Below are 19,136 nucleotides of genomic sequence, written 5' to 3'. Positions count from 1 at the left end.
CAGAAACATAGGAACCATGTTTGATGATATGAACAAGTGATGTTTGGAATTCGTTGCACTGTCTACAGCATTGCCACACTGTTCCTTTGTTACTTGCAGAGCATTAATTGTTGCTTCGTTACTTGAACGAGGTAGAAGAGCATGTGGAATGCAGACTTTGATTAGAGGTAAGTTTGGCAATGGTGTTCGAGCGTTCTTCTACAAAAATGGCATCTTGTGCAGTGTGGAAGCTAGTGCTACAAAACTTATATTTATTCACGGATAGCCCCACAAACCATTCACGGATTGCCCCACGAATCATTTCCGGTAAGGTTATGTTAGTCAAGCTTAGTTAAAATTTTGTTCCTAAAACAATGCGATACAGCTGTAAAAAAAAAATAATTCCACTTATATCAGCTATTTTCCCTATTTTCACACGTGACCCCCGCATTTTAACAACAGATTCGTGATTAGAAGGCCAAATTTAGTTAGTATACCAAAAATTAACGAAATTGGAGCCATTTTCTATATTCTTCATTCGCTCCGAGGGTTTTTATTTGATTAAATGTTGTCGATCGGCCGAACACCTCTCACTCGTTTATTTTGTCATTTTTTATATTCGTACTTACCTATTGTACTTTGCGAAACATCCTTTAAGGTTACATTTTGCTTTTCTGACGAAAATAATGTCAATAACAGTAATTATTGTTCGTCCTTTTCTCGCTTCCTTAAGACACAATATGGCGGCTACAGCTTCAGTAGCATCAGTGGGTATACAGTGTTTCCAATTTTCTTAACAAAAAAAGCCCCACGGACCAATCACGCATAGCCACACGGACCAATCAGGCATAGCCCCACAAACCATACACAGTAAAGTTAGGTTAGGTTTGGTTAGGTAAACAGTTAAAATTTTGGGTCGTAGTAATATCGAGAATGTATTACAACAACCACATCGTTGGAAACACTGACAGGAGATTACGTCATCATCATCAGGTTCACGTAGACCCAGGAAGGAACAGCAATGGCAATTGTGCGTCGGAGATATATTTTTCGGGCTAGACTCTACTTTAAGTCCTTATTGCCTTTTGGTGGTAACCGAAGGGAGTTAACAACACTGCAGCGTTGTGAATGTGTGTGTTTTGCTCATTTGCGTGGTGATTGCTTTTGTGTTCGCGGTGCGTTGTGCGTGTCTATGGTGTGTGAAGAAGAACAGGGTCCAAAAACTTGTAGATAGTGTAAAATACGTTTATCCCCAGTAATAATTTAGTGCATCGTTCAAAACAGTGCTTGCAGACAGCCGACATCTCTTCGGGTAAGTAACATTTTCTTTTTACACTTTCTGTTCACGATAGCCCCACTAACCATTCACGGGTAGCCCCACGAACCATTTACGATAGCCCCAAAAACCATGCACGGGTAGCCCCACAAACCATTCACGTTAGCTCCAAAAACCATGCACGGGTAGCCCAACAAACCATTCACGTTAGCTGCAAAAACCATGCAAGGGTAGCCCCACGAACCATTCACGGGGATGAGGTATGCCTACGAGGTTAGGTTAGGTTCCATTAGCACTCATATCACCCCTAAATATGTGCTTCATCTTCGAAACATTTCTTCAGTACTTTCAGTTACGCATATCCGGACAACATCGGTTTTTATCGATTTCCTCCTCCAGGTAATTTTTCCTCGCTTTGGGATTTACGTTGTTGAATTCCTTATCAGCCATTCCGGGTAAAGAGGGAATTATACCAAAAAAATTAATAATGAAAAATATGTTCTATTTGCATGAAATGAGTAGATAAAACTTCTCATTTAAGCATTCTGCTGAGATATTTTGAAAAATAATATATTTGATATGTTTTATTGTTACAAGAAATAGCTGCTTTTAGTTGGCAATACATGGCCAGTAGCATTCACTAAGTTGGCAGCTCCCTTATAGACATGCAGTTCAACTGTTAACTCCATTCTTGGGAAGTTTACTGCTGAGTTTATGTTTTGAGAGTCTACACACTGAATTTCAGAGACCAAGGTGAGTAAATTTATGAATTAAATGTAAAACAGTAATTAGATGTACATGGTGTAACATCCGTGACAAAAAGAAGATACTTTTTTAAAAATACAGAATTGAACTAAATTTGTTTTTGTCAAAAGTAGATAATGTTGACATTCTAGTAAAATACTTGCATCCTACCATCTTAAAGATATTATCTGAGTTTAAATAAGAATAAAATAGATGTCACGGATGTTACAAGTCACGGATGTTACATTTCTATCACCACTGATACTTTTAGGTTTGGGTTGTCTAACTTTATGAACTATAGTCCATGTTACATAACCTATTACTGGTATAATTCAGAGAGATATAAAATATATTATTGATGTGTAGAACTTGATTTTATTAAGTCATAGAGTAAAATGAAATTATTTTTCTTCGTTCCATCTAGAATTTATTTTTTATGTTATAATGAAATGTCCTTAAAATCAGTGGTAGCTAACAGAAACATAAAATAACCTATAATTTGGTCCAAGTTTATGTTTTCTCTTGTTGCAGATAATGCCACCTGCAAAGTCTGCTCCTAGAATGGCAAAAATGAGAGCTAAAATGAAATCTGAAAATCCAGAGAGATGGGCTGCATATTTGGAAAAGGATAGAGAAAGAAATAGGTTAAAAAGGCAGGAAGGAAAAGTGTGCAAAAGAAAAAAAACCTTTTGAATTTGAGGAGAGAAAAGACTAGATTGAGGGTACAGGAGTGGAGGAGGAAAAAAGCAGAAGCGATGAAGACCAATACACCTCCAAACCCTTCAGCTTTGGGCTCATATTATTCAATAGAAGTAAAATCACTACTTTGTACTGTTCAAAATGCTGAAGAATTCTTCAAAGTCACTGAAGCTCAATGTAAGTCAACTGAGGTTCTTTTTGTAACCAAGAGACAGAAGAAACTTCAGTATTTTTGAACAAACGATGGGAGTACGTGCGAACGGCACCAGGAATACAAGAAATACATCAAATCAAGAAAATTGATCTAAATCATATTCTGATGACTGTGATGATGATGATGCATCTGTTGAAAACAACATAAATGAACTTGGACATAACTCGAAAACTGAAGAATTAGAGAGGGCCTCCCCGATGGCACAGTGGTAGCATTGTCGCCTTGTAGTCAAGGGGTCCCGGGTTCGATACCCGGTGGAGGCACATGGCACAGTGGTTCGGATCCCACTTTAAACTGTAGGTCCAGTCCCGATTAGCCTTACTGTGCATAAAGTGGACTTAAAACACCAACTCAAAACAAACCAAAACCGAAGAATTAGACCTATGTGAACTCAATGTGAATATTGTACCTGAGTATACGTTGAAGTCTGCATCACTGGTCATGGAAAGACTCAGGTTAGCCATAACTATGTTGCAGTGTGTCAGACAAGTGTTTTGCGAAACAGTGGTGATTTACGTGTGATCTTCTTGAAGCAGTATGGAAAAACTGGCAATTTATTCGTACCTAATAAAGAGGATGAAAAATAAATAAACATTAAGCAGGTGGTCCGCATTCTATCTAATCCAACTATAACGGAAAATGGAAGTAGAGTTATCTATGATTTCAAAAGCAAAATCTGCTTGTAGGATTTTTATTTCTAAGAAAAGTCTTTAAAATCCTATTTGTGTTATAATAATTACAAGTTGGATAATGACCACACAAGACTTTTCTTCAATCCATGGTTTCTTCCAATAAATAAAATTATTTGCTCTGATTTCTAATTAGAGACTTAATTATGTGTGACTGCATAATTGTGTTAATTATACCATGTAGAACAGTACAAATCTTAACTCTCTGTCATATATTATGTCAGATGTAACATCCGTGACGAATTCCATGTAACATCCGTGACATGAATAAAGCAATTATAAAATCAATTCCTTTTCGTTTTTGTGAATTAATAGATCAGAAATAGAACCTGTAAAGCTTGCAGATCAACACAATGAGTATAAAATGAATTTTGTTTCAGGCAGTAACCTGGATTTTTAAATTTTAGTTCACAGCCTGTAAAGTGAGTTCACAAATTCTGTGACATCCGTGACTGAACATTTTTTTCAGTTTTCGGAATAGTAATACATTTTACTCAACATAGTTTTTTTCTGTAGGGAGGTCATCACCATTTACTGTGTTTCATGTTTAAAAAAGTTCACAAAATACATTTAATTTTAATGTTAAGAGCATTAAATTAGTAAAACTGTAACGTCCGTGACAACTGGAATGGCTGTTATACAATAACCTTTCCAACGATATATGACATGTATTCCTTAGGAAAAGGATGTAAAGTAGAGTCTTACCATTTTTCGTGAAAAACACATTATTTACATGTTCCGGAAGATAGCGACAAGCGATAAAACTGAACAGTGTTGCAATCCACAGGAAAATCCCTCCTGCTGGTTTGCAACACTGTGCAGTAGAATCGTTGTTGGGCTCTTCTATTTACTATAGCCATAATGTATAGGTGTCACGTCACCCCTATAGTAAAGTAGTACCGTAAACGGTAAAAATCTGATAGTCCCCGGACACGTATAACTTTTCCGTTTTGTGAATTTTTGACATTCGTACTTACCCATCTGCTTCACAGAACATTCTTGAAGGTGCATTCACGTTTTTTTGATGAAAGTAATTGCAATTTTTTTTAAAAAAAGTGTTTTTGTAACTGAAGAACGTACGTTTCCGCAAATGGTTTGTGGGGCTATGTGTCAAAGGTTCATGAGGCTATCCGAGAATGGTGCGTGGGGCTACACATATTTTTTCGAAACCAATTTTTAACTATTGTAACCTATACGTGACCCTACCTAACCTAACCTTACCGGAAATGGTTCGTGAGGCTATACGTCAATGGTTGAATTTCCGCTTCAGCATCTAAAAAATTCCTCAGTACGTTCAATTACGCATATCCGGACAACATCGGTTTTTCTCGATTTACTCCTTCAGGAAATATTTCCTCGCTTTGGGATTTACGTTGTTGAATTCCTTATAAAATAAGCTTTCCAACGATATATGACACGTATTCCTTAGGAAAAGGACGTAAACTAGAGTCTTACCTTAAATTGAAAAAAATACAAAACGCTACCAGTAGTATAAGCCGGAGACACATTAAAAACCAAAACAAGTGCTCACACGTCATCTTGTAAAACTACCGCGTGGTTGCTACACTGACAGGGGGTTACATGATCGAACGCACGGAACATTTGATTCACGTAGTCGTAATGGTGGCACGAGCTATCGTACAACGGAGATGCACGAATGACGAAAAATACCTTACTTACAGGCCAAATAAGTTGCACGATTCGAAAAAACAATTTCCCCGGCTTCAGAAAGTCTTCAAGAACGCAATTCCGTAAGTACTTTCTCGTCTTTTCTCCTGTAAATTTGAAGAAATCCGTCTCCGACTTATACAATCGTTATCAAATTTGGTGTCGTGGTAGTATCAGGAATATATATATTTCCTTGTGAAACAAAAAATTTCGCGAAAATCGACGGTTTCCATTCCGAAAACTAACGCCTTATTTTCGCTTATTTTGCAATTTCTAGACGTTTCCGACAAATGTTATCTTCAGATTCGTGGCCTCAATTAGTGAGTATGCCAAATATGAAGAAAATCGGAGAGGGGTCCGGTCATCTCAAGTCGTTCCGTTTCTTCTGTAAAAATGAAGAAATCTGTCCGAAGGATAGTAAACTAGTACCCAGATTAGTACCCCGTAAACTGTTACCGAGACTTCAGTATACGCAATTAGTAGCTTGTACTCGCTTGGGTTACTTCAGCTACATTGTCAATTTTTACACCTCTTCTGAGATGATTTAGAAAAACGTATTCCGTATTTACGGAATGAAAATGAACACGACTATTTAATAGCATGTTCCCTGAACTTACCTTAAAACATACACTCAATAGTTAGTACAATCTATTTCACTTTCAAAATAAACACCATTTCTGTACATAAGTAAACTTGCTTCCCATCCACATGCATATATGCCAATCCCACTCAGTTCAGGATAGGCGATTTGATTCTCCTCTCCGATTGGCTGATTTTGCGGATGTGACGTCACACCAACAAAAAACAATTGAATGGATAATGCGAATTGATAAACAACAAACATGCGTGTGTGCATTAAATATATATATATATATTAATGTAACAACGGTGGAAATTGTGTGTAGTGTGTACAAAAAAAAGCCACTTTCGTACTGTAAACAGGAGATATAACAAACTATAGTGCTAGTTGAGTTAAGAGCAAATCAAAGCAAGAAGGATATCTGTATGTATTTTTAACATAATAGTTTACAATAATGACGAAAGGTGTTTGTCGATTTTTTGGAAAAATTGCAACATATATCAGTTTAAAAAAATCAATACAAGCGAAAACGTAGACATTTGAAGTGAACCATGAAATTCTTTATCACCTTCTAAATTTTAGTTTCATACAACAGAGAAATATTGTAATGGTGTAATGTGCAGAAAATAAAAACACGTTAAGTACGAAGCAGTATTCTTGATAACTTTAATTTTATCCTTTAAATATTTTTTTCTTGCTATTTTTACACTAAAATGCGTCCAAGTTTTGACTGTGTAATCATTTTAACAATTTGTATAGAAGGGTGGAAAATGCATTTAGATAGGTCGCGACTATTTTCACCAGGTGGTGAGAATAGTATATGAGGCTACTGTCACCAGGTTGTGAGGATAGCATGTGGAGCTATTTTCACCAGTTTCTGAGAATAACATATGGGACAGTGGAAAGTGCTGAATACCACAAATCACATTATGATTATCAGGTATTGGAAGTATTTACAGAAGTATTTTTAACTCTAAACCTGACCTGTCTAACCTAACAACAAAAGCATTTGGGAATGTGTTAAGTACACGTTCGTACCTATGTCAAGTGACATAGCAGTAGCAGTGAATGTTGGAACACCTTGTGGTAATTTTTCCAAACCCATGGTGTGCAGAAGTAGTAGTACTTGTCACCCAAACGAAAATAAATGCAAACTGACGTTAGCTTGATACATGCTAACAACTAAAGAGTACACTTATGCATATAACAGGCCAGGTTAGGTAGATTATGCACATGTGCAGCTTAGAAACCTGGTCACTTCATTTAGAATATTGGAAATGTGTGCAGGGTACTACTTTACTATACTAGAGACACCTATCAATGATTTATTTCACAATTTTTTACATTGCTAACGTACTATTCTGCATTGCGGAACATTTCTTTAGGTGAAATAATGAATTTCTAACGAAAATAATGTCTGTTTCTTACATTAACGAGTACTTACTGTTGTTCGTTATTTCCCACAAACCATCCACGGGTAGCCCCAAAAACCATTGATGTTAGCCCAAAAATTCATGATAGCCCCATGAACCATCACAGGGACGAGGTATGCCTACTAGGTTAGGTTAGGTTCCATTAGCACTCCTTTCGTTCAATTTAGCATATACGGACAACATCGTCTGTTAGCAGAAGCAATAGCGCGTATTGTGCTCTCCTGCAGAAAGCAAATTGCGGCAGCAGCAATAGCGCGTCGGAAATAGATTTTCGTAGAAAACCACATGCATTCGCATTAAAATGGATCAAAACTACATTCTCGAACATCAACAACGCTACAGAAAATGATTTGCGTAAGTACTTTCTCCTGTAAATTTGAAGAAATCCATCTCTGGTATAGTAAAGTGTTACCGTGTGCAGAAGTAAGCTTCAAGTTTGGAAAAAGCAATTTGCTAATTTGTTCAGTATATGCCTGTTTAACTGATAGGTGGTTTTAGCTTCAGTTCATGCATGTGTGTTGGGAGCTTTGTTATTTAATTCTAAGTAAAAAAAAATAAACATCACTGTTGTGTTTTGATGTGAAAAAATTGTACATGGAAAGTTCTTCTGATACACAGTGTAGCGCACTATGTAGAAGTGTAGAATGGCTAGCCATGTGTGTGTGTTTATTAAATTTTGATGTAAGCTTGAAAACATTCTGGGAAGCTAGATGAAACATTGCAGGAAAAATAAAAACCACTAAAAAATTTAATTCTAAGTAAAAAAATAACATCACTGTTGTGTTTTGATGTGAAAACATTGTACATGGAAAGTTCTTCTGATGCTCAGTGTAGCACACTATGTAGAAGTGTAGAATGGCTAGCCATGTGTGTGTGTTTATTTAATTTTGATGTTAGCTTGATAAAGTTCTGGGAAACCAGACGAAACATTGCATGAAAAATAAAAACCACTAAAAAATGTTATATTTTTATGCCTAGACAATGCCCATTCATGTTGTGTGCATGTCTACAATGTGAAACACCATGAAATGGTGCATAATAAGAGTTTAAGTTTAATGGTGCACTACCAAATCACATTAGGCGAGTTGTTTCTTTTACTGTGGGCTGTGAAGCCAGGAATTCTTCCTTACAATTCTCAACAAATATAAGACATGATTGTTTCTTAATGTGTGTTCATTGTATATTTCAGTATTTAACATTTATTGGTCACAGTCACAATACAGATAGGGAACATAAATGCATTGTAGTTTTATTTTTCTCATTTGACAATGATTTTCTGTCGCTTTTGGCTAATAGTGGTGATGAAGATGAAATGGTGATGACATGAAATAGATTAAGGAATAGCTACAAAGTAACTTCCATTTGCAGGCTTGATCTCAAGCAAGGGAAGTTTGGTAGCGAGGCTGTGATTTGACTGCTCACCATGCATAGCCACCTAGGTGGTAGGAAATATAAAGTACAAAGTATAAAATAGGATTAAGGTTTAAACAGCATTCCATTCATGTTACCATAGCCATTGCCAGATAAACTGCCGCAAAGGATATATTTATTCTATCCATTATCTGTTTTAACACTGTGGTATTCAAGTCTGGTTTCAATTTCTAAATTAGGCATGCTCTTAATTTTGAATATTATGGTTAAATATATCATACCAAACTAACATTAGAACAAGAATGGTATTTTGTTTACAAACGATGTGATAAATTGTGCAAATAAAAAAGCAGTCATTGGAAAAACTAATCTATTTCCAAATATATACAAACTACATTTGACAGATCTCATTAAATCCAGTCAATATTTTTAAATTAACAAAGACAAGAACTTTAATTTTCAATAAACTTCTGATTTTTTTTCTGATTTCATTTGGTATGCATTTGCCGAGTGAAGAAATTTGTTATTGCAAACCAAACAATTAAACTTCACAATATGTTATAACAGGTATGTATTTCCAGGAGTTTGTTTTTGTGTCATGCATATGTGTTTGTGATGATCCCTTCATCGCTCTCATATTATCATCATTCATGTCCATCTTCGTGATTAGCCAAAGTTGCGGATAAAAGTGTCGTAAAATGAAACCAAATCAGGAAATAAGGATAAACTACAGGGGGTCATGTATGCAAAGTCCAATAAACCAGTTAAAGGGTTCCGCGTCTTGTGTTCTTTGGGTGTGTTAATTAGGATGGTAATTTGTCAAGGGGTGGATAAAATGTTAATATTTCAGCTGCTTTGGTGATTGTGTCTATGTCTGTTAGAATTTTAGTATAAATGTATATCTAACTTAAAATGCTAATTTTTGTCACCTTGAAATTTCTTACGTTCGCACTTTGATAAATATAACCCAATAAAATAATTAATTCCCCATACCCTTATTCCAATTTACACTAACAAAAATAAAAAAAAAACAACCAAAAGTAAGTGAAACCTAAAGTGTGCTACTCTTGAGACTTTCACTTATGCATAAAATGTACATCCACTCTTCTTAAACATTATAATATTTTTGGGGAAAAGTTTACTTAGTTATACATCTTTTTGTTCTTTGCTTATATAGTATGTGGTCGCAGCTGGTAGATTGTTACTAGCGATTCATATACATTACATGTACAGTCAACGGCAAAGATAATGCTAGGCAAATTGTCCACTGCCATTTTCATTTTCTTCTTTATTCTACATCCTGTGTTGTTTGAAGGAATGAAACTACGTTGGTTCGAAGCAGGCATTGTTCTCTGCTTATTGAAGTCATTATTTCAATTCGTCTTCATCACATTGTGTAATTCAGACCGAATGAAAATGATGGTGGACAATTCGCCTACTGTTTCTTTCGCCGTTGGGTGTACATATATATATGTGTTCTGTATAGGATGCTGAATTAGAAAATTAAATAAAAGTAGGGAAAATATCATGAAAATAGTTATACACTAGACTCTCGTTAATCCGGCCCACATCCGGCCTGTAGTCACTCAAGCAGAAATGACACCCACAACAATGAATTATCCTGTTCAACAATGTTGTTAGTTAAAAATGTTAAACAATGCTATACATACGTACAGTATTTGAAATTGTGACTTTCTTGCAGTAAAGTTCAGTAGGTCAGTACATACTATGGTTTCTAAAAGGAAACACGTAAAGTACAGCCAGTATAGTCCCTATGTGTTTAAACTACATAGTAGTACAGAATTTCCGACCCTCTCAATAATCCGGCACTTCCGCCAATCAGGCACCCATATGTGCAAGGAATGGCCGAATTAGCGAGAAGTCTAGTGTATTTCCCATTTATGTATGAAAAACAATGTCGGGCATATGTCCACCCCTACTGAGTATGGATGCATTTATACTCTCCACAAAATTATTGATAACCCTCTCGCAGATGTCTGTCCTGATGCCTCCAATCACCCATATGATTTCCGCGTTCAGTTCCAAAAGGTTTTGTGGTTTGTTGGCGTACACCTGTGATTTCACAAACCGTCATAAGAAGAAATGACATGACTTTGCCGGCCATTCCTGGGCACCGTGCAAAGAGATCACTCTTTTCAAGGAGTTCCATATCGTAACCAGAAGAAACGAGTCAGAACATTGAGGCTACATTAATCTGCATAACAACAGATACCAACATTGGTAAGAACAGGTCTGACAACATCGAAACAAAACAATAGCACTCAATTCAAATTCGGCATCCTATACGGAACACCCTTTATTATCTTCAAATTATTGTTGTATTGTTATTTAATTTCTCTTCTTGTGTCATTTTGGCTAATCATGATGAGGATAAGTGATTATTGGATGAAATTGATGGAGACACACCAACGAAGAACATCTATGAACAGGTTGGGACTCAAACCTGGGAATTTCAGTGACACTTTTGAAATGTGATCACCTAATATATTCAGCAATCAAATCGACTATAAATTGCCTTTCATTCTAATTCATAATAATTGTAATCATAGAAACAAAGATTGATGGAAAATAAGATAGAAAATATCTTGCTACTAGTGGTACTCCCAAGTCTCCCTATCATCAATGCTTGAAGTGGAAATTCCTAGCTGGGCTGGTGGAATGCTTGGGGGTAGGAGGGTGCTTGTGTGAACCATCATGGAAATGATGCAGTAGGTGGGAAGATGCCTGTGCAAATTATACAAACTGAGGGATGCTTTATGGAAAATTTTCCATGTTACCCGTCACTTTGAGCACTTGTAACAATTATATACACAGGTTATCCTGGATTAAATATATCCATGCAACAGTCTTGTTAGGTTGTAAATGAAACTAGTGCAAATGCTCCTCTTTTGTATTGAGATACAGAAACATGTGTTTTTCTTACTTAAGCATAATGCTTCAAATTTGAAACCAATGATGGATGCATACAAATCTAGAAAGTCCTTTACAATGCCATGTCATGAACAGGGCTTAAAGTGAGCTGGAACTCCGTTCTGGTACTTTTGTGCCAGAACTCAGTTCCTGCTGGTCATCCATTTTATTTACTACACTACAAAAGTCTGTCCATTGTTACATTATTTTTTGCAAACAATAGATGAAGAGAAAGTTCTTATACTAAATTTGTCTCTCGTCAGTGAGCAGTGCGGAAATTTTGAAAAAAAATACTATACTTGGGCAAGTGCTCTCTTTTATAATCCAAATGACAACTTAAATTTTCTGAAATGGTAAGAGTCTAGTTTACGTCCTTTTCCTAAGGAATACGTGTCATATATCGTTGGAAAGGTTATTGTATAAGGAATTCAACAAACTAAATCCCAAGGCGAGGAGAAAATCGAGAAAAACCGATGTTGTCTGGATATGCGTGATTGAACGTACTGAGGACATTTAACGATGATGAAGCACATATTTAGGGGTGAAATGAGTGCTAATGGAACCTAACCTAACCTCGTAGGCATACCTCGTTCCCGTGAATGGTTGTCTGCTACCCTAAGAGGTGCCGGCTGTCTGCTAGCATGGTTTTGAACGTTGCACTGAATTATCACTGGGGATAAACGTATTTTACACTATCTAGAAGTTTTTGGAACCTGTTGTTCTTTAACACGCATTCACAACGCAGACACAAAGACGAGCATGCAGTGTTGTTAACTCCCATCGGTTACCACCAAAAGGCAAGAAGGATGTAAACTAGACTCTAGCCTTCTGAAATAACAGATGTGATAGTTTATGTTTATATTTACTTTGTATGCAATAATAATAATAATGCCAATCACCATTATTATTGTCATCATTACTAGTAGTACTCATGTTGATTCATTTGTGGTTGACATTCTGGCTACTGACTGAAACCACTTAAAGCACTGGTCATGAAGGTATGTCTACAAGCAGCACTAGAAATCAGTGCATTAAAAGAGCAAGCAGTTAAACAATACATAAGTTTGTAATACCAACAAATTGTATTTGGCATGCTGTTTCTTCTATTCTGCACTGTGAAACCAGGGATGCTGACTTTCAATCATGGACAAGGCATGCATGTTTCTTCTGGTTTGCAGGAGATGTAGAAAATAAATATAGATACCAACTTTCTGTGTGTGTGTGTCGACCTTGCAGGTGAGAATATTCACGACTAGGAGATGATGTGCTTTGAGATGGGCACGATGGGCTTTTAAGTTACTGCCCTGTGGAAAAGGGCATTCAGGATGGCGAGGCATTGTTCCTTGTGATAGAAGCTACGGACTGGTATGGGGAATTTATTTCAGAAAGGTTGTATTTTACATCACATATTAACACCATAAAAACAACCAAGACAAAGTTGGTTGTGACTTTGCATTGCTTGTTTTTTTAGGGATATTTTTTACACTGAAGCAACATGTGTCAATTGAGGATGAGACAATCCAATGGTGGCTTGTGCAGTGGATCAGTGTGAATTGTTGCTATTCATTCCAAGTGACACATCGTTTTAGTGTGAAGTGTCTCTTTAGTTTCCATATGTACCAATGTTTCAGAAACTGGTTCTGCTCCCGTTTTCTGGGTAGTGTACTGTATTTGCTTCCATCTTGTCCCACGTAAGAGTGAGACAGAACCAGTCTCTGAAACATAGGCACATACAAACACTAAAGTCAGTGGTTACATGTAGAAACAATTCAACATGCCACTTCTGACCACTTGACTGGAACGTTTGGTGGTGAGATCATGAGTCAACTTAACTTTGCTTCATGAAGATTGTATAATGAAGTTTATTGGTCTGTACAGCATGTTATCTTTTGAGGTTTCTTTATATAAAATCTTCTGTGCTCTCCATCCTCATGCCTTTTCTGCATGGCTTAGTATTTCAAGATGTTCATCATTAACCATCGAAAAAATGCAATTTCTTTGCTATTATCTTTTTTAAACTTTAGGTGGGAGTTTTTCAGTTAATGAACAAGTATAAAAAATAAGATATAGTGAAGACAGCAGAACCACTTGAAGTATTGCATTAAAATCAATCATTTTTATCCAAGATAAGAATCATTTCTAAGTTCACATCTATGAAGCAGGATATTTGAATATTAACATTTGTTACCATTAGCATACTTCTTTCCATGGTATTATTTGTTCACCAATTAGATTCTGTATAAGACTCCATATCAGTTTTTTTATTCACGAACAAAAATTTATGAAGTGCGAAGGTAATAAACCTCCAGTACTTGTGGACACTGAAATTATATAGTTGCAGTTGCAAACTAGAAATCAACAGTGGCATGTCAGACACACTGGAGAAACCGTTCTCAAATCTTGGTATGTAAGGTAATGGTCACTGGTATGTTGAACAATAAAAATAAATAAATAACAAGCTATAACATGGATACATTTACAGGGTGGCTACTCTAGGTACATGATAAAATTCAATTATAATTGCCAGTTTTCAAGACGAACTTTCAAAAAATTTAGGGATATACAGGTATTTCCATCTTACGTATTACTGCCTCTCACCATCCACACATATATACAAAGAGTCCGTGTGATTCAAACTTATCCAAAAAGTCTAATTCAATTAAATTGTGTATATACATTTAAAATACTTTAAGGTGCATAATTTACCACTGCACCATTGTGAAATGTTAAATTTGTTTACAATTGTGTGGGAAATGCTATTTAATACATATTTATTTATTTACTGACTAAATTTTAGATACAGCATGGATAGCCATTTTACGCTGAAATTGTAAACAATTTAAAGAGCAAAATTAAGAATATCATAAAAATGATTGACAAATTATCAAAAAATAAGTAACACTACTTGATTATTTACAAGCATGTCATGTGATGGCAGACCTAAAGGTATACCTAGTGTAGGTTTTTCTGTGCAAAATATATTTGTGATACGTCCTATGTGCATAGGCACTCGAAAGTGGAATTCCTGAAGATGTGTGTTGGAAGGAATTTTGCCATTAACAATTTTGTATAGATAATTGATGTCATTCCGCAAATGGTGCTGATAGGGAGTCTCTAAGTTTAAACACAAGAAGAGATGCAGTGTTGAAAGATTGTGTAATGAGGGAACCCTGTAACGAACTATAGCTACATAAAAGTGAATCGATTCAAAAGGTTGTGGGGGTAGCACATGATGCTGACATGTTAACGTATCATCATTACATATTTGGAGGAAGATGCCTGACATGATCGTCATTGCACATGAAGCAAAGGTGTAACAAAAATTATTCATTCTAAGAGCACTGTTCAATGTGCTTGTTCACATATGAACAAATTAGTTTGCTTAAAAACCCTCTACAAGTAATTACAAAGTATTAATACAAAAATTCTTCCACATATGTTTGTTTTAAGACACATTTTCTTTTTTAAATTTTGTTTTCTATGAAGTGTACATGCCATATCATGATTAATTATTATTGATATTCTGATTTGGATATTGAACGATAATATCTCAGTGGATAGGAATATCATTACTTGTAGGGATGTGACGAAGCTGAAAATTTACTGATGCCAATGTACTCACCGATAATTTTTGGAATCGATACCGATGCCGATATTTAACCGATTCCGATACGTAAGATTATTAAACAGAAATGGGATGGTATTTTCTGCATGACAAAAATAAATTTGGTATGTACATTTCTATTGCATATCCTATGTATATACATATATATTCTCAAGAGATGCGAATGTACATTTGCATCTACAAAAGGTTATGTGAACCTAGAGCTTTAACATTAGTACACAAGCAGTTCTTTGAAATGCAAAATGAATTCCTGTTCTGCCAGATTCAACTTCAGAAATACGAGATTTGGAAGCACTTCAGGAAGTAACCTACTTCTTCTCTTATCGCAAATCTGTTCAGCAACACTGAACACTCAATCACTGAATACTGATGCAGCAAGTATTTTCTCAGCACTTGCTTCAGGTTTGAATAATCATTTTTGAATTTCCAATACAACAGCAGAACCTGGTTCAGCAATGTACTGTTTTATTTCCGATTTATAGTTAGGTTGATCCTCTGAATGAGAGTTTGCAATAGTTTTATTACAAAAACTCTACAATAATGACGAATCATATCCAAATTTTCTATAAATCTTACAAAACTAGAATATAAAACTTATTACAAGGTAAAACTCTAGTATAATCTGTACCGGTTTAAATATCGGATTTTTGCCGATGCCGATATGTCAATTTCTGCCAATTTTCATACATCTGTAATTGGCTTTGGCACATCCCTAATTACTTGATATTTGGGCAGGCTATTATTTCATGTTGGAAACCATAATTATTTTTGTTTACATCTTCAAACAACTGATAACATGAAATAAATAATGTTTGTGTTTGCTAACATATTATGCTATGTCATACTTAGGACAACTAATAGATATGTGTAGTAATCCCAGGTAAGATTCCTGTACTAGGTACAGGGCCTCCCTGATGGTGCAGTGGTAGCATCGCCACCTGGTAATAAAGGGGTCCTGATTTCGATACCCAGTGGAGGCACATAGTGGTTCGGATTCCACTTTAAACTGTAGGTCCAGTCCTGATTAGCCTTACTGTGCATAAAGTGGACTTAAAACAACAATTCAATTCAATGTACTAGATACATTGCACACTAGTACTTAAAGGTTCGAAAAGGAACGGTAATTTCAGTGCCGATTAGCCTGTCTGAGCATAAAATCAACGTTTGAAAAAGACACTCAAGAGCTCTTAGGGTTGCTGCAAGTTTTTAATTAATACAAAGTTGTGAAAAAACACAAACTGAAAAGTGAAATGTAGATAACTTGAAAATATTCACACTGAATTTTCGTATTTATTTATTTATTAGCGTTCAGGTCATACGTCTAACAGGCTGATCTTTCTCATTTATTACCAAGAAAAGGTTTTAAATTTACTAGCATCTTTGTAATTTTATTATTATTAACATTAATATGTCGCCTTCCTTTGACATGCTCATTTTTTATTCATTTTGAATTTGTTGTTTTACATATATCACTTTCAAGGAGAAATATAAGTAGTCAGATGCATGTGTAAGATTTCTCCTGCAAATGAAACATACAACTTATGAGCTATGTTCATTTGCATTTGATAGTTTTTATCCATTGTGTACAAATTCTGAATAAGAATTCACTAAATAAACTTCATTAAATTTTAGGAACATTTTTATACAAGGTTTCTATAAATATTTTGAAGCCGCTGATATTTTTCCTGAATAAATGTACAAATAATTATGTACCATCTCACGATTTACATTGAAACTTGTAATCAATTGATTTCATTTAGGTGTCTTGGCATGGGAATTGCAAATTATTCAAATTTGCCAGAAGCAGGCATTATTCCAGTAATTTACAGTACTACTCATTGATAAAATATTCCAAGTATATCTATGTTGCTTTCCCTCTCGCAGATAAAAAAATGAAACGCAAATCAAAGGACGTACAAGAATTATTTTGCTTACAAAGCTTCACTAAGTTGGAAAAATTTAAAGATTCATTTTACGATTTAAATGAATGGATTTTATTTTCTACTAGCTACAGTTACCTTCCGATGAACGTACCATCAGAATAAAAATACTTATTTTCATTATTTTTTTAGAAAATAGTGTACATTTTACAATTCTCATTAGGCTACATTTTCAACAAATATATTGTGTGGCTACAGCATACGTGTCTTGCTTTCAAAATACCAGCAGAAGACAAGTGTTAGGACACTTCCGCTAAGTCGACCAATCAGGAGCAAGAATTGTTCCTCCTATGCTGAACTGAGTGGGATCCGTAAATATGCCATCCACATGGTTCGAGCATAGAGTCTCTCTTATCGCACAACGGTGGGACAACCTTGCACTCTGACATCACCGGGGGAATATTTTATTGCTAGGCTAGATGCTAAGTTGTTAGGTTAGGCTAGTTAGGTTGAGTTCTCTTAGCATAAATAATACATTTGCAGTGTATTTATGATATGAGAACCAAACCTAACAGACATAACCTAACAAGGTAGGTGTTCTTCATCTGACGTCAGAACGCAAGATTGTTCTAGGTTGTGCGATAAGGGAGACCCGCATAGTTCATGTCACAGATTAGAAATCGTAGTCTCTATTAAAATGACAGTGATAGTGAAAGTTCAATTATATAACTTCCTGCTAAACTGCAAAAACTCATCACCATTAATGAGTAATTCCACATATTAACTTTGTTAATCTGTACTATTTTTGTTTGATTGCTGCTACAACCTTTTCAAGCATTCCCATTGGGTGGTAGCTTTTTGGGGTAGTATATAATCTGTGGTTGTTAGGTTAGGCCAATGATATATATATATATATATATATATATATATATATATATATATATATATATATATATATGGGTTAGGCAAGTTGGGTTTGGTTCTCTTAGAAGAAGACGACGACGAAAATGGTTGTAGCAGCAATACCGACCTTCTGTTATTTAGCATCGCTTATCTTCCACTTTTGGCTAATGACGATGATGAGGTGAAAGTGATGAAGGGGCACTCACAAATAATATCTATGCCCACGCAGGGCTCGAACCCGAGAACTTCGACGGCGAGTACGTAAGTCGAAGTTTCTTATAATAACTGTGGGAGATCCTTCATCACTTGTGAGTGTGACACGGTGTTGCCAGGTTTGTAAGTGCGACCATAGAAAAGTTAGGTAATAGAAGTGGAAGCTACATTTAAACCTCGCTGCGCTTTGAAATTTCATTTCCATCGGTGGCCAGTAGATGGCGCGGCCGTCTTCTTTTGCTGCTCGCAGTAAATAGGGGGGAGATTCATTGTCCCACTGGAGTGTCCTTCACCACAGAAAGGACAGGGGTGGGTTCTGAAACAGGTTTTCTGAAAACGAGGGGGGAATATATGTCTTTTTCTGATTTCATGCAGTTCGTGAATTTACGGAATGAGGACTTTGCCAGGCAGCTACATACCCTACCAGGGCGCGAAATCATTGAAGATTGATTTTTTTTTCAGGGGGGGGGCGCAAGAAGATTGTGGTCTACACAGACATACACAACTATACATATATATTATGTATGTGCATGAAACTTTTCAAATTTTCTACCAAGCAACTGAGAAGAAAGAGCCTATATGATTAATATTTATAATGTTATTAAATATAAAAGTAAATTACTAAACATGTAAAAATACATTAGTATTTAATACATATAAGGGAATTTATTTGATATTTTTTATGTATCAGATATTTATAACTGCCTTCTCGATTGCGCCGTGAATATGTTTTCGCCTTGCAATCAAGGAGTCCCGGGTTCGATACCTGGTGGAGGCACATAGTGATTCGGATCCCACTTTAAACTATCGTTTGATTGACTTGTTATTGATTTTTAGTTTTGGTTATTATGTATAGGTTTTCTACCTACCTGTGGGTGATCGCGGCGATAGGGTTGAAATAAAACATTATCTCTTATGCCTTTAGAATCGG

The 19,136-nt window shown here is 35.7% G+C and overlaps 1 protein-coding gene across 1 annotated transcript in view; it reads right to left on the bottom strand.

The window, feature by feature from the left end:
• LOC145982351 (WD repeat-containing protein 3-like) overlaps window positions 1-5,980 on the bottom strand; it is an 81,940-nt gene extending 75,960 nt beyond the window's left edge. The window contains exon 1 of the mRNA XM_083115908.1: window positions 5,887-5,980. The gene's annotated coding sequence lies outside the window, so the exon portion shown is untranslated. The remainder of the gene's footprint in view (window positions 1-5,886) is intronic.
• Between the last annotated feature and the right edge of the window lie 13,156 nt (window positions 5,981-19,136).

This window comes from Lepisma saccharinum, unplaced genomic scaffold, assembly GCF_977018435.1.
Source record: "Lepisma saccharinum unplaced genomic scaffold, izLepSacc3.1 HAP1_SCAFFOLD_145, whole genome shotgun sequence".
Taxonomy (NCBI): Eukaryota; Metazoa; Arthropoda; class Insecta; order Zygentoma; family Lepismatidae; genus Lepisma; species Lepisma saccharinum.
This window is presented reverse-complemented; position numbering and strand designations above follow the sequence as displayed.